Source organism: Schistocerca americana, chromosome 2 (genome assembly GCF_021461395.2).
Source record: "Schistocerca americana isolate TAMUIC-IGC-003095 chromosome 2, iqSchAmer2.1, whole genome shotgun sequence".
Lineage (NCBI taxonomy): Eukaryota > Metazoa > Arthropoda > Insecta > Orthoptera > Acrididae > Schistocerca > Schistocerca americana.
This window is the reverse complement of record NC_060120.1, coordinates 40,246,292-40,262,941: the sequence shown is the minus strand read 5'-3', so window position 1 is coordinate 40,262,941 and position 16,650 is coordinate 40,246,292. Positions and strand designations below refer to the sequence as shown.

At 53.0% G+C, this 16,650-nt stretch overlaps 51 non-coding genes across 51 annotated transcripts; 34 read left to right on the top strand and 17 right to left on the bottom strand.

Moving 5' to 3' along the window:
• Positions 1-129: 129 nt before the first annotated feature.
• Positions 130-202, top strand: Trnav-aac. Its single transcript has one exon. It is a non-coding gene; the product is annotated as a tRNA-Val (tRNA).
• Positions 203-396: 194 nt separating this feature from the next.
• Positions 397-468, bottom strand: Trnap-agg. Its single transcript has one exon. It is a non-coding gene; the product is annotated as a tRNA-Pro (tRNA).
• Positions 469-870: 402 nt separating this feature from the next.
• Positions 871-943, top strand: Trnav-cac. The gene has a single exon. It is a non-coding gene; the product is annotated as a tRNA-Val (tRNA).
• Positions 944-1,101: 158 nt separating this feature from the next.
• Positions 1,102-1,174, top strand: Trnav-aac. Its single transcript has one exon. It is a non-coding gene; the product is annotated as a tRNA-Val (tRNA).
• Positions 1,175-1,367: 193 nt separating this feature from the next.
• Trnap-agg lies at positions 1,368-1,439 on the bottom strand. The gene has a single exon. It is a non-coding gene; the product is annotated as a tRNA-Pro (tRNA).
• Positions 1,440-1,841: 402 nt separating this feature from the next.
• Positions 1,842-1,914, top strand: Trnav-cac. Its single transcript has one exon. It is a non-coding gene; the product is annotated as a tRNA-Val (tRNA).
• A 158-nt stretch (positions 1,915-2,072) lies between these two features.
• Positions 2,073-2,145, top strand: Trnav-aac. The gene has a single exon. It is a non-coding gene; the product is annotated as a tRNA-Val (tRNA).
• A 194-nt stretch (positions 2,146-2,339) lies between these two features.
• Positions 2,340-2,411, bottom strand: Trnap-agg. The gene has a single exon. It is a non-coding gene; the product is annotated as a tRNA-Pro (tRNA).
• Positions 2,412-2,813: 402 nt separating this feature from the next.
• Trnav-cac lies at positions 2,814-2,886 on the top strand. Its single transcript has one exon. It is a non-coding gene; the product is annotated as a tRNA-Val (tRNA).
• A 158-nt stretch (positions 2,887-3,044) lies between these two features.
• Positions 3,045-3,117, top strand: Trnav-aac. The gene has a single exon. It is a non-coding gene; the product is annotated as a tRNA-Val (tRNA).
• A 194-nt stretch (positions 3,118-3,311) lies between these two features.
• On the bottom strand, positions 3,312-3,383 carry Trnap-agg. The gene has a single exon. It is a non-coding gene; the product is annotated as a tRNA-Pro (tRNA).
• A 402-nt stretch (positions 3,384-3,785) lies between these two features.
• On the top strand, positions 3,786-3,858 carry Trnav-cac. The gene has a single exon. It is a non-coding gene; the product is annotated as a tRNA-Val (tRNA).
• Positions 3,859-4,016: 158 nt separating this feature from the next.
• Trnav-aac lies at positions 4,017-4,089 on the top strand. The gene has a single exon. It is a non-coding gene; the product is annotated as a tRNA-Val (tRNA).
• Positions 4,090-4,283: 194 nt separating this feature from the next.
• Trnap-agg lies at positions 4,284-4,355 on the bottom strand. The gene has a single exon. It is a non-coding gene; the product is annotated as a tRNA-Pro (tRNA).
• A 402-nt stretch (positions 4,356-4,757) lies between these two features.
• Trnav-cac lies at positions 4,758-4,830 on the top strand. Its single transcript has one exon. It is a non-coding gene; the product is annotated as a tRNA-Val (tRNA).
• A 158-nt stretch (positions 4,831-4,988) lies between these two features.
• Trnav-aac lies at positions 4,989-5,061 on the top strand. The gene has a single exon. It is a non-coding gene; the product is annotated as a tRNA-Val (tRNA).
• A 194-nt stretch (positions 5,062-5,255) lies between these two features.
• Trnap-agg lies at positions 5,256-5,327 on the bottom strand. Its single transcript has one exon. It is a non-coding gene; the product is annotated as a tRNA-Pro (tRNA).
• A 402-nt stretch (positions 5,328-5,729) lies between these two features.
• Trnav-cac lies at positions 5,730-5,802 on the top strand. Its single transcript has one exon. It is a non-coding gene; the product is annotated as a tRNA-Val (tRNA).
• A 158-nt stretch (positions 5,803-5,960) lies between these two features.
• Trnav-aac lies at positions 5,961-6,033 on the top strand. Its single transcript has one exon. It is a non-coding gene; the product is annotated as a tRNA-Val (tRNA).
• A 194-nt stretch (positions 6,034-6,227) lies between these two features.
• On the bottom strand, positions 6,228-6,299 carry Trnap-agg. Its single transcript has one exon. It is a non-coding gene; the product is annotated as a tRNA-Pro (tRNA).
• Positions 6,300-6,701: 402 nt separating this feature from the next.
• Positions 6,702-6,774, top strand: Trnav-cac. The gene has a single exon. It is a non-coding gene; the product is annotated as a tRNA-Val (tRNA).
• Positions 6,775-6,932: 158 nt separating this feature from the next.
• Positions 6,933-7,005, top strand: Trnav-aac. The gene has a single exon. It is a non-coding gene; the product is annotated as a tRNA-Val (tRNA).
• Positions 7,006-7,199: 194 nt separating this feature from the next.
• Positions 7,200-7,271, bottom strand: Trnap-agg. Its single transcript has one exon. It is a non-coding gene; the product is annotated as a tRNA-Pro (tRNA).
• Positions 7,272-7,673: 402 nt separating this feature from the next.
• On the top strand, positions 7,674-7,746 carry Trnav-cac. The gene has a single exon. It is a non-coding gene; the product is annotated as a tRNA-Val (tRNA).
• Positions 7,747-7,904: 158 nt separating this feature from the next.
• On the top strand, positions 7,905-7,977 carry Trnav-aac. Its single transcript has one exon. It is a non-coding gene; the product is annotated as a tRNA-Val (tRNA).
• A 194-nt stretch (positions 7,978-8,171) lies between these two features.
• On the bottom strand, positions 8,172-8,243 carry Trnap-agg. Its single transcript has one exon. It is a non-coding gene; the product is annotated as a tRNA-Pro (tRNA).
• A 402-nt stretch (positions 8,244-8,645) lies between these two features.
• Positions 8,646-8,718, top strand: Trnav-cac. Its single transcript has one exon. It is a non-coding gene; the product is annotated as a tRNA-Val (tRNA).
• Positions 8,719-8,876: 158 nt separating this feature from the next.
• Positions 8,877-8,949, top strand: Trnav-aac. Its single transcript has one exon. It is a non-coding gene; the product is annotated as a tRNA-Val (tRNA).
• A 194-nt stretch (positions 8,950-9,143) lies between these two features.
• Positions 9,144-9,215, bottom strand: Trnap-agg. The gene has a single exon. It is a non-coding gene; the product is annotated as a tRNA-Pro (tRNA).
• A 402-nt stretch (positions 9,216-9,617) lies between these two features.
• Positions 9,618-9,690, top strand: Trnav-cac. The gene has a single exon. It is a non-coding gene; the product is annotated as a tRNA-Val (tRNA).
• Positions 9,691-9,848: 158 nt separating this feature from the next.
• Trnav-aac lies at positions 9,849-9,921 on the top strand. The gene has a single exon. It is a non-coding gene; the product is annotated as a tRNA-Val (tRNA).
• Positions 9,922-10,115: 194 nt separating this feature from the next.
• Trnap-agg lies at positions 10,116-10,187 on the bottom strand. The gene has a single exon. It is a non-coding gene; the product is annotated as a tRNA-Pro (tRNA).
• A 402-nt stretch (positions 10,188-10,589) lies between these two features.
• On the top strand, positions 10,590-10,662 carry Trnav-cac. Its single transcript has one exon. It is a non-coding gene; the product is annotated as a tRNA-Val (tRNA).
• Positions 10,663-10,820: 158 nt separating this feature from the next.
• On the top strand, positions 10,821-10,893 carry Trnav-aac. Its single transcript has one exon. It is a non-coding gene; the product is annotated as a tRNA-Val (tRNA).
• A 194-nt stretch (positions 10,894-11,087) lies between these two features.
• On the bottom strand, positions 11,088-11,159 carry Trnap-agg. The gene has a single exon. It is a non-coding gene; the product is annotated as a tRNA-Pro (tRNA).
• Positions 11,160-11,561: 402 nt separating this feature from the next.
• Trnav-cac lies at positions 11,562-11,634 on the top strand. The gene has a single exon. It is a non-coding gene; the product is annotated as a tRNA-Val (tRNA).
• Positions 11,635-11,792: 158 nt separating this feature from the next.
• Positions 11,793-11,865, top strand: Trnav-aac. The gene has a single exon. It is a non-coding gene; the product is annotated as a tRNA-Val (tRNA).
• Positions 11,866-12,059: 194 nt separating this feature from the next.
• Positions 12,060-12,131, bottom strand: Trnap-agg. Its single transcript has one exon. It is a non-coding gene; the product is annotated as a tRNA-Pro (tRNA).
• Positions 12,132-12,533: 402 nt separating this feature from the next.
• On the top strand, positions 12,534-12,606 carry Trnav-cac. The gene has a single exon. It is a non-coding gene; the product is annotated as a tRNA-Val (tRNA).
• A 158-nt stretch (positions 12,607-12,764) lies between these two features.
• Positions 12,765-12,837, top strand: Trnav-aac. Its single transcript has one exon. It is a non-coding gene; the product is annotated as a tRNA-Val (tRNA).
• A 194-nt stretch (positions 12,838-13,031) lies between these two features.
• On the bottom strand, positions 13,032-13,103 carry Trnap-agg. The gene has a single exon. It is a non-coding gene; the product is annotated as a tRNA-Pro (tRNA).
• Positions 13,104-13,505: 402 nt separating this feature from the next.
• Positions 13,506-13,578, top strand: Trnav-cac. Its single transcript has one exon. It is a non-coding gene; the product is annotated as a tRNA-Val (tRNA).
• A 158-nt stretch (positions 13,579-13,736) lies between these two features.
• Trnav-aac lies at positions 13,737-13,809 on the top strand. Its single transcript has one exon. It is a non-coding gene; the product is annotated as a tRNA-Val (tRNA).
• A 194-nt stretch (positions 13,810-14,003) lies between these two features.
• On the bottom strand, positions 14,004-14,075 carry Trnap-agg. The gene has a single exon. It is a non-coding gene; the product is annotated as a tRNA-Pro (tRNA).
• Positions 14,076-14,477: 402 nt separating this feature from the next.
• Trnav-cac lies at positions 14,478-14,550 on the top strand. Its single transcript has one exon. It is a non-coding gene; the product is annotated as a tRNA-Val (tRNA).
• Positions 14,551-14,708: 158 nt separating this feature from the next.
• Trnav-aac lies at positions 14,709-14,781 on the top strand. Its single transcript has one exon. It is a non-coding gene; the product is annotated as a tRNA-Val (tRNA).
• Positions 14,782-14,975: 194 nt separating this feature from the next.
• On the bottom strand, positions 14,976-15,047 carry Trnap-agg. Its single transcript has one exon. It is a non-coding gene; the product is annotated as a tRNA-Pro (tRNA).
• A 402-nt stretch (positions 15,048-15,449) lies between these two features.
• Trnav-cac lies at positions 15,450-15,522 on the top strand. Its single transcript has one exon. It is a non-coding gene; the product is annotated as a tRNA-Val (tRNA).
• Positions 15,523-15,680: 158 nt separating this feature from the next.
• Trnav-aac lies at positions 15,681-15,753 on the top strand. Its single transcript has one exon. It is a non-coding gene; the product is annotated as a tRNA-Val (tRNA).
• A 194-nt stretch (positions 15,754-15,947) lies between these two features.
• Positions 15,948-16,019, bottom strand: Trnap-agg. Its single transcript has one exon. It is a non-coding gene; the product is annotated as a tRNA-Pro (tRNA).
• Positions 16,020-16,421: 402 nt separating this feature from the next.
• Positions 16,422-16,494, top strand: Trnav-cac. Its single transcript has one exon. It is a non-coding gene; the product is annotated as a tRNA-Val (tRNA).
• Positions 16,495-16,650: the final 156 nt, after the last annotated feature.

Here is a 16,650-nt window from a genome sequence, read left to right as displayed (position 1 = left end):
CCAATGAGCCACGTCGTGTGTGGATCTGCTGCATGTCCCTTCGTTTTGCAAGTACCACATTTATCGAATTTTTTAGTTACGATGGCAACATCACTACAAGTTGTCTGTGAAGTAAGGTGCACACAAGCAGTTTCCGTGGTGTAGCGGTTATCACGTCTGCCTAACACGCAGAAGGTCCCCGGTTCGATCCCGGGCCGAAACACTTTTTCATCACTTTAAGCAAGACGTACTAACATGCATCTGCTACCATCTGTACCCGAAACCTTCGTAATCGCCTTCACGCGTCGGACCCGAGTGTCAATTGCTCACATCGAATAAGAAATTCATTTGATATTGACGGCGAGCTTTTTGCGCTGACTCAGCCACTGACGTGAGATCAGTTTGCACAAAACGCTAGGGCTCGTCCGGGATTTGAACCCGGGACCTCCTGCACCCTAAGCAAGAATCATACCCCTAGACCAACGAGCCCTGTGACGCGGCGAATGCCAATTATTCCAGTCCCTCGATGTCGTCCAGGGTGTCCTGGAAGTCTCGTGTACGCTGGCGGGATGGGGGCGGCGCGAATTCCCGCGGTCGGCGGCCTTCCTGGGCTATTGGTACCTTCATGTAGAGCTGCCGCTGTTCTCGCACTGCCTGCTGCTGAGAAAGTGATTGCTTTTGCTGATATGACTTGCAATAACGACTGCGCGAAACGCCGCTATCTCGTTAGGGGTGCTACGGCAGACACCCTCTCAAGCGCCCCGAAGACTTCTTGAGCCCTCGGCTGTGATGGGTTCCAGGCTGACAAAAGAACTGTCGTGTGTGCATTCGCGGACGAGAGAAAGTCTGAGGCAAGTTCGAATGAACAAGGATGGACTCCTCAGGTCCGTCGTTTCCGTAGTGTAGCGGTTATCACGTCTGCTTCACACGCAGAAGGTCCCCAGTTCGATCCCGGGCGGGAACAGTATTTTCCTGCCTATGTCGTATTGTCCTCCAATGAGCCACGTCGTGTGTGGATCTGCTGCATGTCCCTTCGTTTTGCAAGTACCACATTTATCGAATTTTTTAGTTACGATGGCAACATCACTACAAGTTGTCTGTGAAGTAAGGTGCACACAAGCAGTTTCCGTGGTGTAGCGGTTATCACGTCTGCGTAACACGCAGAAGGTCCCCGGTTCGATCCCGGGCGGAAACACTTTTTCATCACTTTAAGCAAGACGTACTAACATGCATCTGCTACCATCTGTACCCGAAACCTTCGTAATCGCCTTCACGCGTCGGACCCGAGTGTCAATTGCTCACATCGAATAAGAAATTCATTTGATATTGACGGCGAGTTTTTGCGCTGACTCAGCCACTGACGTGCGATCAGTTTGCTCAAAACGCTAGGGCTCGTCCGGGATTTGAACCCGGGACCTCCTGCACCCTAAGCAGGAATCATACCCCTAGACCAACGAGCCCTGTGACACGGCGAATGCCAATTATTCCAGTCCCTCGATGTCGTCCAGGGTGTCCTGGAAGTCTCGTGTACGCTGGCGGGATGGGGGCGGCGCGAATTCCCGCGGTCGGCGGCCTTCCTGGGCTATTGGTACCTTCATGTAGAGCTGCCGCTGGGCTCGCACTGCCTGCTGCTGAGAAAGTGATTGCTTTTGCTGATATGACTTGCAATAACGACTGCGCGAAACGCCGCTATCTCGTTAGGGGTGCTACGGCAGACACCCTCTCAAGCGCCCCGAAGACTTCTTGAGCCCTCGGCTGTGATGGGTTCCAGGCTGACAAAAGAACTGTCGTGTGTGCATTCGCGGACGAGAGAAAGTCTGAGGCAAGTTCGAATGAACAAGGATGGACTCCTCAGGTCCGTCGTTTCCGTAGTGTAGCGGTTATCACGTCTGCTTCACACGCAGAAGGTCCCCAGTTCGATCCCGGGCGGGAACAGTATTTTCCTGCCTATGTCGTATTGTCCTCCAATGAGCCACGTCGTGTGTGGATCTGCTGCATGTCCCTTCGTTTTGCAAGTACCACATTTATCGAATTTTTTAGTTACGATGGCAACATCACTACAAGTTGTCTGTGAAGTAAGGTGCACACAAGCAGTTTCCGTGGTGTAGCGGTTATCACGTCTGCCTAACACGCAGAAGGTCCCCGGTTCGATCCCGGGCCGAAACACTTTTTCATCACTTTAAGCAAGACGTACTAACATGCATCTGCTACCATCTGTACCCGAAACCGTCGTAATCGCCTTCACGCGTCGGAGCCGAGTGTCAATTGCTCACATCGAATAAGAAATTCATTTGATATTGACGGCGAGCTTTTTGCGCTGACTCAGCCACTGACGTGAGATCAGTTTGCACAAAACGCTAGGGCTCGTCCGGGATTTGAACCCGGGACCTCCTGCACCCTAAGCAAGAATCATACCCCTAGACCAACGAGCCCTGTGACGCGGCGAATGCCAATTATTCCAGTCCCTCGATGTCGTCCAGGGTGTCCTGGAAGTCTCGTGTACGCTGGCGGAATGGGGGCGGCGCGAATTCCCGCGGTCGGCGGCCTTCCTGGGCTATTGGTACCTTCATGTAGAGCTGCCGCTGTTCTCGCACTGCCTGCTGCTGAGAAAGTGATTGCTTTTGCTGATATGACTTGCAATAACGACTGCGCGAAACGCCGCTATCTCGTTAGGGGTGCTACGGCAGACACCCTCTCAAGCGCCCCGAAGACTTCTTGAGCCCTCGGCTGTGATGGGTTCCAGGCTGACAAAAGAACTGTCGTGTGTGCATTCGCGGACGAGAGAAAGTCTGAGGCAAGTTCGAATGAACAAGGATGGACTCCTCAGGTCCGTCGTTTCCGTAGTGTAGCGGTTATCACGTCTGCTTCACACGCAGAAGGTCCCCAGTTCGATCCCGGGCGGGAACAGTATTTTCCTGCCTATGTCGTATTGTCCTCCAATGAGCCACGTCGTGTGTGGATCTGCTGCATGTCCCTTCGTTTTGCAAGTACCACATTTATCGAATTTTTTAGTTACGATGGCAACATCACTACAAGTTGTCTGTGAAGTAAGGTGCACACAAGCAGTTTCCGTGGTGTACCGGTTATCACGTCTGCCTAACACGCAGAAGGTCCCTGGTTCGATCCCGGGCGGAAACACTTTTTCATCACTTTAAGCAAGACGTACTAACATGCATCTGCTACCATCTGTACCCGAAACCTTCGTAATCGCCTTCACGCGTCGGACCCGAGTGTCAATTGCTCACATCGAATAAGAAATTCATTTGATATTGACGGCGAGCTTTTTGCGCTGACTCAGCCACTGACGTGAGATCAGTTTGCACAAAACGCTAGGGCTCGTCCGGGATTTGAACCCGGGACCTCCTGCACCCTAAGCAGGAATCATACCCCTAGACCAACGAGCCCTGTGACACGGCGAATGCCAATTATTCCAGTCCCTCGATGTCGTCCAGGGTGTCCTGGAAGTCTCGTGTACGCTGGCGGGATGGGGGCGGCGCGAATTCCCGCGGTCGGCGGCCTTCCTGGGCTATTGGTACCTTCATGTAGAGCTGCCGCTGGGCTCGCACTGCCTGCTGCTGAGAAAGTGATTGCTTTTGCTGATATGACTTGCAATAACGACTGCGCGAAACGCCGCTATCTCGTTAGGGGTGCTACGGCAGACACCCTCTCAAGCGCCCCGAAGACTTCTTGAGCCCTCGGCTGTGATGGGTTCCAGGCTGACAAAAGAACTGTCGTGTGTGCATTCGCGGACGAGAGAAAGTCTGAGGCAAGTTCGAATGAACAAGGATGGACTCCTCAGGTCCGTCGTTTCCGTAGTGTAGCGGTTATCACGTCTGCTTCACACGCAGAAGGTCCCAAGTTCGATCCCGGGCGGGAACAGTATTTTCCTGCCTATGTCGTATTGTCCTCCAATGAGCCACGTCGTGTGTGGATCTGCTGCATGTCCCTTCGTTTTGCAAGTACCACATTTATCGAATTTTTTAGTTACGATGGCAACACCACTACAAGTTGTCTGTGAAGTAAGGTGCACACAAGCAGTTTCCGTGGTGTAGCGGTTATCACGTCTGCCTAACACGCAGAAGGTCCCCGGTTCGATCCCGGGCCGAAACACTTTTTCATCACTTTAAGCAAGACGTACTAACATGCATCTGCTACCATCTGTACCCGAAACCTTCGTAATCGCCTTCACGCGTCGGACCCGAGTGTCAATTGCTCACATCGAATAAGAAATTCATTTGATATTGACGGCGAGCTTTTTGCGCTGACTCAGCCACTGACGTGAGATCAGTTTGCACAAAACGCTAGGGCTCGTCCGGGATTTGAACCCGGGACCTCCTGCACCCTAAGCAAGAATCATACCCCTAGACCAACGAGCCCTGTGACGCGGCGAATGCCAATTATTCCAGTCCCTCGATGTCGTCCAGGGTGTCCTGGAAGTCTCGTGTACGCTGGCGGGATGGGGGCGGCGCGAATTCCCGCGGTCGGCGGCCTTCCTGGGCTATTGGTACCTTCATGTAGAGCTGCCGCTGTTCTCGCACTGCCTGCTGCTGAGAAAGTGATTGCTTTTGCTGATATGACTTGCAATAACGACTGCGCGAAACGCCGCTATCTCGTTAGGGGTGCTACGGCAGACACCCTCTCAAGCGCCCCGAAGACTTCTTGAGCCCTCGGCTGTGATGGGTTCCAGGCTGACAAAAGAACTGTCGTGTGTGCATTCGCGGACGAGAGAAAGTCTGAGGCAAGTTCGAATGAACAAGGATGGACTCCTCAGGTCCGTCGTTTCCGTAGTGTAGCGGTTATCACGTCTGCTTCACACGCAGAAGGTCCCCAGTTCGATCCCGGGCGGGAACAGTATTTTCCTGCCTATGTCGTATTGTCCTCCAATGAGCCACGTCGTGTGTGGATCTGCTGCATGTCCCTTCGTTTTGCAAGTACCACATTTATCGAATTTTTTAGTTACGATGGCAACATCACTACAAGTTGTCTGTGAAGTAAGGTGCACACAAGCAGTTTCCGTGGTGTACCGGTTATCACGTCTGCCTAACACGCAGAAGGTCCCTGGTTCGATCCCGGGCGGAAACACTTTTTCATCACTTTAAGCAAGACGTACTAACATGCATCTGCTACCATCTGTACCCGAAACCTTCGTAATCGCCTTCACGCGTCGGACCCGAGTGTCAATTGCTCACATCGAATAAGAAATTCATTTGATATTGACGGCGAGCTTTTTGCGCTGACTCAGCCACTGACGTGAGATCAGTTTGCACAAAACGCTAGGGCTCGTCCGGGATTTGAACCCGGGACCTCCTGCACCCTAAGCAGGAATCATACCCCTAGACCAACGAGCCCTGTGACACGGCGAATGCCAATTATTCCAGTCCCTCGATGTCGTCCAGGGTGTCCTGGAAGTCTCGTGTACGCTGGCGGGATGGGGGCGGCGCGAATTCCCGCGGTCGGCGGCCTTCCTGGGCTATTGGTACCTTCATGTAGAGCTGCCGCTGGGCTCGCACTGCCTGCTGCTGAGAAAGTGATTGCTTTTGCTGATATGACTTGCAATAACGACTGCGCGAAACGCCGCTATCTCGTTAGGGGTGCTACGGCAGACACCCTCTCAAGCGCCCCGAAGACTTCTTGAGCCCTCGGCTGTGATGGGTTCCAGGCTGACAAAAGAACTGTCGTGTGTGCATTCGCGGACGAGAGAAAGTCTGAGGCAAGTTCGAATGAACAAGGATGGACTCCTCAGGTCCGTCGTTTCCGTAGTGTAGCGGTTATCACGTCTGCTTCACACGCAGAAGGTCCCAAGTTCGATCCCGGGCGGGAACAGTATTTTCCTGCCTATGTCGTATTGTCCTCCAATGAGCCACGTCGTGTGTGGATCTGCTGCATGTCCCTTCGTTTTGCAAGTACCACATTTATCGAATTTTTTAGTTACGATGGCAACATCACTACAAGTTGTCTGTGAAGTAAGGTGCACACAAGCAGTTTCCGTGGTGTAGCGGTTATCACGTCTGCCTAACACGCAGAAGGTCCCCGGTTCGATCCCGGGCCGAAACACTTTTTCATCACTTTAAGCAAGACGTACTAACATGCATCTGCTACCATCTGTACCCGAAACCTTCGTAATCGCCTTCACGCGTCGGACCCGAGTGTCAATTGCTCACATCGAATAAGAAATTCATTTGATATTGACGGCGAGCTTTTTGCGCTGACTCAGCCACTGACGTGAGATCAGTTTGCACAAAACGCTAGGGCTCGTCCGGGATTTGAACCCGGGACCTCCTGCACCCTAAGCAAGAATCATACCCCTAGACCAACGAGCCCTGTGACGCGGCGAATGCCAATTATTCCAGTCCCTCGATGTCGTCCAGGGTGTCCTGGAAGTCTCGTGTACGCTGGCGGGATGGGGGCGGCGCGAAATCCCGCGGTCGGCGGCCTTCCTGGGCTATTGGTACCTTCATGTAGAGCTGCCGCTGTTCTCGCACTGCCTGCTGCTGAGAAAGTGATTGCTTTTGCTGATATGACTTGCAATAACGACTGCGCGAAACGCCGCTATCTCGTTAGGGGTGCTACGGCAGACACCCTCTCAAGCGCCCCGAAGACTTCTTGAGCCCTCGGCTGTGATGGGTTCCAGGCTGACAAAAGAACTGTCGTGTGTGCATTCGCGGACGAGAGAAAGTCTGAGGCAAGTTCGAATGAACAAGGATGGACTCCTCAGGTCCGTCGTTTCCGTAGTGTAGCGGTTATCACGTCTGCTTCACACGCAGAAGGTCCCCAGTTCGATCCCGGGCGGGAACAGTATTTTCCTGCCTATGTCGTATTGTCCTCCAATGAGCCACGTCGTGTGTGGATCTGCTGCATGTCCCTTCGTTTTGCAAGTACCACATTTATCGAATTTTTTAGTTACGATGGCAACATCACTACAAGTTGTCTGTGAAGTAAGGTGCACACAAGCAGTTTCCGTGGTGTACCGGTTATCACGTCTGCCTAACACGCAGAAGGTCCCTGGTTCGATCCCGGGCGGAAACACTTTTTCATCACTTTAAGCAAGACGTACTAACATGCATCTGCTACCATCTGTACCCGAAACCTTCGTAATCGCCTTCACGCGTCGGACCCGAGTGTCAATTGCTCACATCGAATAAGAAATTCATTTGATATTGACGGCGAGCTTTTTGCGCTGACTCAGCCACTGACGTGAGATCAGTTTGCACAAAACGCTAGGGCTCGTCCGGGATTTGAACCCGGGACCTCCTGCACCCTAAGCAGGAATCATACCCCTAGACCAACGAGCCCTGTGACACGGCGAATGCCAATTATTCCAGTCCCTCGATGTCGTCCAGGGTGTCCTGGAAGTCTCGTGTACGCTGGCGGGATGGGGGCGGCGCGAATTCCCGCGGTCGGCGGCCTTCCTGGGCTATTGGTACCTTCATGTAGAGCTGCCGCTGGGCTCGCACTGCCTGCTGCTGAGAAAGTGATTGCTTTTGCTGATATGACTTGCAATAACGACTGCGCGAAACGCCGCTATCTCGTTAGGGGTGCTACGGCAGACACCCTCTCAAGCGCCCCGAAGACTTCTTGAGCCCTCGGCTGTGATGGGTTCCAGGCTGACAAAAGAACTGTCGTGTGTGCATTCGCGGACGAGAGAAAGTCTGAGGCAAGTTCGAATGAACAAGGATGGACTCCTCAGGTCCGTCGTTTCCGTAGTGTAGCGGTTATCACGTCTGCTTCACACGCAGAAGGTCCCCAGTTCGATCCCGGGCGGGAACAGTATTTTCCTGCCTATGTCGTATTGTCCTCCAATGAGCCACGTCGTGTGTGGATCTGCTGCATGTCCCTTCGTTTTGCAAGTACCACATTTATCGAATTTTTTAGTTACGATGGCAACATCACTACAAGTTGTCTGTGAAGTAAGGTGCACACAAGCAGTTTCCGTGGTGTACCGGTTATCACGTCTGCCTAACACGCAGAAGGTCCCTGGTTCGATCCCGGGCGGAAACACTTTTTCATCACTTTAAGCAAGACGTACTAACATGCATCTGCTACCATCTGTACCCGAAACCTTCGTAATCGCCTTCACGCGTCGGACCCGAGTGTCAATTGCTCACATCGAATAAGAAATTCATTTGATATTGACGGCGAGCTTTTTGCGCTGACTCAGCCACTGACGTGAGATCAGTTTGCACAAAACGCTAGGGCTCGTCCGGGATTTGAACCCGGGACCTCCTGCACCCTAAGCAGGAATCATACCCCTAGACCAACGAGCCCTGTGACACGGCGAATGCCAATTATTCCAGTCCCTCGATGTCGTCCAGGGTGTCCTGGAAGTCTCGTGTACGCTGGCGGGATGGGGGCGGCGCGAATTCCCGCGGTCGGCGGCCTTCCTGGGCTATTGGTACCTTCATGTAGAGCTGCCGCTGGGCTCGCACTGCCTGCTGCTGAGAAAGTGATTGCTTTTGCTGATATGACTTGCAATAACGACTGCGCGAAACGCCGCTATCTCGTTAGGGGTGCTACGGCAGACACCCTCTCAAGCGCCCCGAAGACTTCTTGAGCCCTCGGCTGTGATGGGTTCCAGGCTGACAAAAGAACTGTCGTGTGTGCATTCGCGGACGAGAGAAAGTCTGAGGCAAGTTCGAATGATCAAGGATGGACTCCTCAGGTCCGTCGTTTCCGTAGTGTAGCGGTTATCACGTCTGCTTCACACGCAGAAGGTCCCCAGTTCGATCCCGGGCGGGAACAGTATTTTCCTGCCTATGTCGTATTGTCCTCCAATGAGCCACGTCGTGTGTGGATCTGCTGCATGTCCCTTCGTTTTGCAAGTACCACATTTATCGAATTTTTTAGTTACGATGGCAACATCACTACAAGTTGTCTGTGAAGTAAGGTGCACACAAGCAGTTTCCGTGGTGTACCGGTTATCACGTCTGCCTAACACGCAGAAGGTCCCTGGTTCGATCCCGGGCGGAAACACTTTTTCATCACTTTAAGCAAGACGTACTAACATGCATCTGCTACCATCTGTACCCGAAACCTTCGTAATCGCCTTCACGCGTCGGACCCGAGTGTCAATTGCTCACATCGAATAAGAAATTCATTTGATATTGACGGCGAGCTTTTTGCGCTGACTCAGCCACTGACGTGAGATCAGTTTGCACAAAACGCTAGGGCTCGTCCGGGATTTGAACCCGGGACCTCCTGCACCCTAAGCAGGAATCATACCCCTAGACCAACGAGCCCTGTGACACGGCGAATGCCAATTATTCCAGTCCCTCGATGTCGTCCAGGGTGTCCTGGAAGTCTCGTGTACGCTGGCGGGATGGGGGCGGCGCGAATTCCCGCGGTCGGCGGCCTTCCTGGGCTATTGGTACCTTCATGTAGAGCTGCCGCTGGGCTCGCACTGCCTGCTGCTGAGAAAGTGATTGCTTTTGCTGATATGACTTGCAATAACGACTGCGCGAAACGCCGCTATCTCGTTAGGGGTGCTACGGCAGACACCCTCTCAAGCGCCCCGAAGACTTCTTGAGCCCTCGGCTGTGATGGGTTCCAGGCTGACAAAAGAACTGTCGTGTGTGCATTCGCGGACGAGAGAAAGTCTGAGGCAAGTTCGAATGAACAAGGATGGACTCCTCATGTCCGTCGTTTCCGTAGTGTAGCGGTTATCACGTCTGCTTCACACGCAGAAGGTCCCCAGTTCGATCCCGGGCGGGAACAGTATTTTCCTGCCTATGTCGTATTGTCCTCCAATGAGCCACGTCGTGTGTGGATCTGCTGCATGTCCCTTCGTTTTGCAAGTACCACATTTATCGAATTTTTTAGTTACGATGGCAACATCACTACAAGTTGTCTGTGAAGTAAGGTGCACACAAGCAGTTTCCGTGGTGTACCGGTTATCACGTCTGCCTAACACGCAGAAGGTCCCTGGTTCGATCCCGGGCGGAAACACTTTTTCATCACTTTAAGCAAGACGTACTAACATGCATCTGCTACCATCTGTACCCGAAACCTTCGTAATCGCCTTCACGCGTCGGACCCGAGTGTCAATTGCTCACATCGAATAAGAAATTCATTTGATATTGACGGCGAGCTTTTTGCGCTGACTCAGCCACTGACGTGAGATCAGTTTGCACAAAACGCTAGGGCTCGTCCGGGATTTGAACCCGGGACCTCCTGCACCCTAAGCAGGAATCATACCCCTAGACCAACGAGCCCTGTGACACGGCGAATGCCAATTATTCCAGTCCCTCGATGTCGTCCAGGGTGTCCTGGAAGTCTCGTGTACGCTGGCGGGATGGGGGCGGCGCGAATTCCCGCGGTCGGCGGCCTTCCTGGGCTATTGGTACCTTCATGTAGAGCTGCCGCTGGGCTCGCACTGCCTGCTGCTGAGAAAGTGATTGCTTTTGCTGATATGACTTGCAATAACGACTGCGCGAAACGCCGCTATCTCGTTAGGGGTGCTACGGCAGACACCCTCTCAAGCGCCCCGAAGACTTCTTGAGCCCTCGGCTGTGATGGGTTCCAGGCTGACAAAAGAACTGTCGTGTGTGCATTCGCGGACGAGAGAAAGTCTGAGGCAAGTTCGAATGAACAAGGATGGACTCCTCAGGTCCGTCGTTTCCGTAGTGTAGCGGTTATCACGTCTGCTTCACACGCAGAAGGTCCCCAGTTCGATCCCGGGCGGGAACAGTATTTTCCTGCCTATGTCGTATTGTCCTCCAATGAGCCACGTCGTGTGTGGATCTGCTGCATGTCCCTTCGTTTTGCAAGTACCACATTTATCGAATTTTTTAGTTACGATGGCAACATCACTACAAGTTGTCTGTGAAGTAAGGTGCACACAAGCAGTTTCCGTGGTGTACCGGTTATCACGTCTGCCTAACACGCAGAAGGTCCCTGGTTCGATCCCGGGCGGAAACACTTTTTCATCACTTTAAGCAAGACGTACTAACATGCATCTGCTACCATCTGTACCCGAAACCTTCGTAATCGCCTTCACGCGTCGGACCCGAGTGTCAATTGCTCACATCGAATAAGAAATTCATTTGATATTGACGGCGAGCTTTTTGCGCTGACTCAGCCACTGACGTGAGATCAGTTTGCACAAAACGCTAGGGCTCGTCCGGGATTTGAACCCGGGACCTCCTGCACCCTAAGCAGGAATCATACCCCTAGACCAACGAGCCCTGTGACACGGCGAATGCCAATTATTCCAGTCCCTCGATGTCGTCCAGGGTGTCCTGGAAGTCTCGTGTACGCTGGCGGGATGGGGGCGGCGCGAATTCCCGCGGTCGGCGGCCTTCCTGGGCTATTGGTACCTTCATGTAGAGCTGCCGCTGGGCTCGCACTGCCTGCTGCTGAGAAAGTGATTGCTTTTGCTGATATGACTTGCAATAACGACTGCGCGAAACGCCGCTATCTCGTTAGGGGTGCTACGGCAGACACCCTCTCAAGCGCCCCGAAGACTTCTTGAGCCCTCGGCTGTGATGGGTTCCAGGCTGACAAAAGAACTGTCGTGTGTGCATTCGCGGACGAGAGAAAGTCTGAGGCAAGTTCGAATGAACAAGGATGGACTCCTCAGGTCCGTCGTTTCCGTAGTGTAGCGGTTATCACGTCTGCTTCACACGCAGAAGGTCCCCAGTTCGATCCCGGGCGGGAACAGTATTTTCCTGCCTATGTCGTATTGTCCTCCAATGAGCCACGTCGTGTGTGGATCTGCTGCATGTCCCTTCGTTTTGCAAGTACCACATTTATCGAATTTTTTAGTTACGATGGCAACATCACTACAAGTTGTCTGTGAAGTAAGGTGCACACAAGCAGTTTCCGTGGTGTACCGGTTATCACGTCTGCCTAACACGCAGAAGGTCCCTGGTTCGATCCCGGGCGGAAACACTTTTTCATCACTTTAAGCAAGACGTACTAACATGCATCTGCTACCATCTGTACCCGAAACCTTCGTAATCGCCTTCACGCGTCGGACCCGAGTGTCAATTGCTCACATCGAATAAGAAATTCATTTGATATTGACGGCGAGCTTTTTGCGCTGACTCAGCCACTGACGTGAGATCAGTTTGCACAAAACGCTAGGGCTCGTCCGGGATTTGAACCCGGGACCTCCTGCACCCTAAGCAGGAATCATACCCCTAGACCAACGAGCCCTGTGACACGGCGAATGCCAATTATTCCAGTCCCTCGATGTCGTCCAGGGTGTCCTGGAAGTCTCGTGTACGCTGGCGGGATGGGGGCGGCGCGAATTCCCGCGGTCGGCGGCCTTCCTGGGCTATTGGTACCTTCATGTAGAGCTGCCGCTGGGCTCGCACTGCCTGCTGCTGAGAAAGTGATTGCTTTTGCTGATATGACTTGCAATAACGACTGCGCGAAACGCCGCTATCTCGTTAGGGGTGCTACGGCAGACACCCTCTCAAGCGCCCCGAAGACTTCTTGAGCCCTCGGCTGTGATGGGTTCCAGGCTGACAAAAGAACTGTCGTGTGTGCATTCGCGGACGAGAGAAAGTCTGAGGCAAGTTCGAATGAACAAGGATGGACTCCTCAGGTCCGTCGTTTCCGTAGTGTAGCGGTTATCACGTCTGCTTCACACGCAGAAGGTCCCCAGTTCGATCCCGGGCGGGAACAGTATTTTCCTGCCTATGTCGTATTGTCCTCCAATGAGCCACGTCGTGTGTGGATCTGCTGCATGTCCCTTCGTTTTGCAAGTACCACATTTATCGAATTTTTTAGTTACGATGGCAACATCACTACAAGTTGTCTGTGAAGTAAGGTGCACACAAGCAGTTTCCGTGGTGTACCGGTTATCACGTCTGCCTAACACGCAGAAGGTCCCTGGTTCGATCCCGGGCGGAAACACTTTTTCATCACTTTAAGCAAGACGTACTAACATGCATCTGCTACCATCTGTACCCGAAACCTTCGTAATCGCCTTCACGCGTCGGACCCGAGTGTCAATTGCTCACATCGAATAAGAAATTCATTTGATATTGACGGCGAGCTTTTTGCGCTGACTCAGCCACTGACGTGAGATCAGTTTGCACAAAACGCTAGGGCTCGTCCGGGATTTGAACCCGGGACCTCCTGCACCCTAAGCAGGAATCATACCCCTAGACCAACGAGCCCTGTGACACGGCGAATGCCAATTATTCCAGTCCCTCGATGTCGTCCAGGGTGTCCTGGAAGTCTCGTGTACGCTGGCGGGATGGGGGCGGCGCGAATTCCCGCGGTCGGCGGCCTTCCTGGGCTATTGGTACCTTCATGTAGAGCTGCCGCTGGGCTCGCACTGCCTGCTGCTGAGAAAGTGATTGCTTTTGCTGATATGACTTGCAATAACGACTGCGCGAAACGCCGCTATCTCGTTAGGGGTGCTACGGCAGACACCCTCTCAAGCGCCCCGAAGACTTCTTGAGCCCTCGGCTGTGATGGGTTCCAGGCTGACAAAAGAACTGTCGTGTGTGCATTCGCGGACGAGAGAAAGTCTGAGGCAAGTTCGAATGAACAAGGATGGACTCCTCAGGTCCGTCGTTTCCGTAGTGTAGCGGTTATCACGTCTGCTTCACACGCAGAAGGTCCCAAGTTCGATCCCGGGCGGGAACAGTATTTTCCTGCCTATGTCGTATTGTCCTCCAATGAGCCACGTCGTGTGTGGATCTGCTGCATGTCCCTTCGTTTTGCAAGTACCACATTTATCGAATTTTTTAGTTACGATGGCAACATCACTACAAGTTGTCTGTGAAGTAAGGTGCACACAAGCAGTTTCCGTGGTGTAGCGGTTATCACGTCTGCCTAACACGCAGAAGGTCCCTGGTTCGATCCCGGGCGGAAACACTTTTTCATCACTTTAAGCAAGACGTACTAACATGCATCTGCTACCATCTGTACCCGAAACCTTCGTAATCGCCTTCACGCGTCGGACCCGAGTGTCAATTGCTCACATCGAATAAGAAATTCATTTGATATTGACGGCGAGCTTTTTGCGCTGACTCAGCCACTGACGTGAGATCAGTTTGCACAAAACGCTAGGGCTCGTCCGGGATTTGAACCCGGGACCTCCTGCACCCTAAGCAGGAATCATACCCCTAGACCAACGAGCCCTGTGACACGGCGAATGCCAATTATTCCAGTCCCTCGATGTCGTCCAGGGTGTCCTGGAAGTCTCGTGTACGCTGGCGGGATGGGGGCGGCGCGAATTCCCGCGGTCGGCGGCCTTCCTGGGCTATTGGTACCTTCATGTAGAGCTGCCGCTGGGCTCGCACTGCCTGCTGCTGAGAAAGTGATTGCTTTTGCTGATATGACTTGCAATAACGACTGCGCGAAACGCCGCTATCTCGTTAGGGGTGCTACGGCAGACACCCTCTCAAGCGCCCCGAAGACTTCTTGAGCCCTCGGCTGTGATGGGTTCCAGGCTGACAAAAGAACTGTCGTGTGTGCATTCGCGGACGAGAGAAAGTCTGAGGCAAGTTCGAATGAACAAGGATGGACTCCTAAGGTCCGTCGTTTCCGTAGTGTAGCGGTTATCACGTCTGCTTCACACGCAGAAGGTCCCAAGTTCGATCCCGGGCGGGAACAGTATTTTCCTGCCTATGTCGTATTGTCCTCCAATGAGCCACGTCGTGTGTGGATCTGCTGCATGTCCCTTCGTTTTGCAAGTACCACATTTATCGAATTTTTTAGTTACGATGGCAACATCACTACAAGTTGTCTGTGAAGTAGGGTGCACACAAGCAGTTTCCGTGGTGTACCGGTTATCACGTCTGCCTAACACGCAGAAGGTCCCCGGTTCGATCCCGGGCCGAAACACTTTTTCATCACTTTAAGCAAGACGTACTAACATGCATCTGCTACCATCTGTACCCGAAACCTTCGTAATCGCCTTCACGCGTCGGACCCGAGTGTCAATTGCTCACATCGAATAAGAAATTCATTTGATATTGACGGCGAGCTTTTTGCGCTGACTCAGCCACTGACGTGAGATCAGTTTGCACAAAACGCTAGGGCTCGTCCGGGATTTGAACCCGGGACCTCCTGCACCCTAAGCAGGAATCATACCCCTAGACCAACGAGCCCTGTGACACGGCGAATGCCAATTATTCCAGTCCCTCGATGTCGTCCAGGGTGTCCTGGAAGTCTCGTGTACGCTGGCGGGATGGGGGCGGCGCGAATTCCCGCGGTCGGCGGCCTTCCTGGGCTATTGGTACCTTCATGTAGAGCTGCCGCTGGGCTCGCACTGCCTGCTGCTGAGAAAGTGATTGCTTTTGCTGATATGACTTGCAATAACGACTGCGCGAAACGCCGCTATCTCGTTAGGGGTGCTACGGCAGACACCCTCTCAAGCGCCCCGAAGACTTCTTGAGCCCTCGGCTGTGATGGGTTCCAGGCTGACAAAAGAACTGTCGTGTGTGCATTCGCGGACGAGAGAAAGTCTGAGGCAAGTTCGAATGAACAAGGATGGACTCCTAAGGTCCGTCGTTTCCGTAGTGTAGCGGTTATCACGTCTGCTTCACACGCAGAAGGTCCCAAGTTCGATCCCGGGCGGGAACAGTATTTTCCTGCCTATGTCGTATTGTCCTCCAATGAGCCACGTCGTGTGTGGATCTGCTGCATGTCCCTTCGTTTTGCAAGTACCACATTTATCGAATTTTTTAGTTACGATGGCAACATCACTACAAGTTGTCTGTGAAGTAAGGTGCACACAAGCAGTTTCCGTGGTGTACCGGTTATCACGTCTGCCTAACACGCAGAAGGTCCCCGGTTCGATCCCGGGCCGAAACACTTTTTCATCACTTTAAGCAAGACGTACTAACATGCATCTGCTACCATCTGTACCCGAAACCTTCGTAATCGCCTTCACGCGTCGGACCCGAGTGTCAATTGCTCACATCGAATAAGAAATTCATTTGATATTGACGGCGAGCTTTTTGCGCTGACTCAGCCACTGACGTGAGATCAGTTTGCACAAAACGCTAGGGCTCGTCCGGGATTTGAACCCGGGACCTCCTGCACCCTAAGCAAGAATCATACCCCTAGACCAACGAGCCCTGTGACGCGGCGAATGCCAATTATTCCAGTCCCTCGATGTCGTCCAGGGTGTCCTGGAAGTCTCGTGTACGCTGGCGGGATGGGGGCGGCGCGAATTCCCGCGGTCGGCGGCCTTCCTGGGCTATTGGTACCTTCATGTAGAGCTGCCGCTGTTCTCGCACTGCCTGCTGCTGAGAAAGTGATTGCTTTTGCTGATATGACTTGCAATAACGACTGCGCGAAACGCCGCTATCTCGTTAGGGGTGCTACGGCAGACACCCTCTCAAGCGCCCCGAAGACTTCTTGAGCCCTCGGCTGTGATGGGTTCCAGGCTGACAAAAGAACTGTCGTGTGTGCATTCGCGGACGAGAGAAAGTCTGAGGCAAGTTCGAATGAACAAGGATGGACTCCTCAGGTCCGTCGTTTCCGTAGTGTAGCGGTTATTACGTCTGCTTCACACGCAGAAGGTCCCCAGTTCGATCCCGGGCGGGAACAGTATTTTCCTGCCTATGTCGTATTGTCCTCCAATGAGCCACGTCGTGTGTGGATCTGCTGCATGTCCCTTCGTTTTGCAAGTACCACATTTATCGAATTTTTTAGTTACGATGGCAACATCACTACAAGTTGTCTGTGAAGTAAGGTGCACACAAG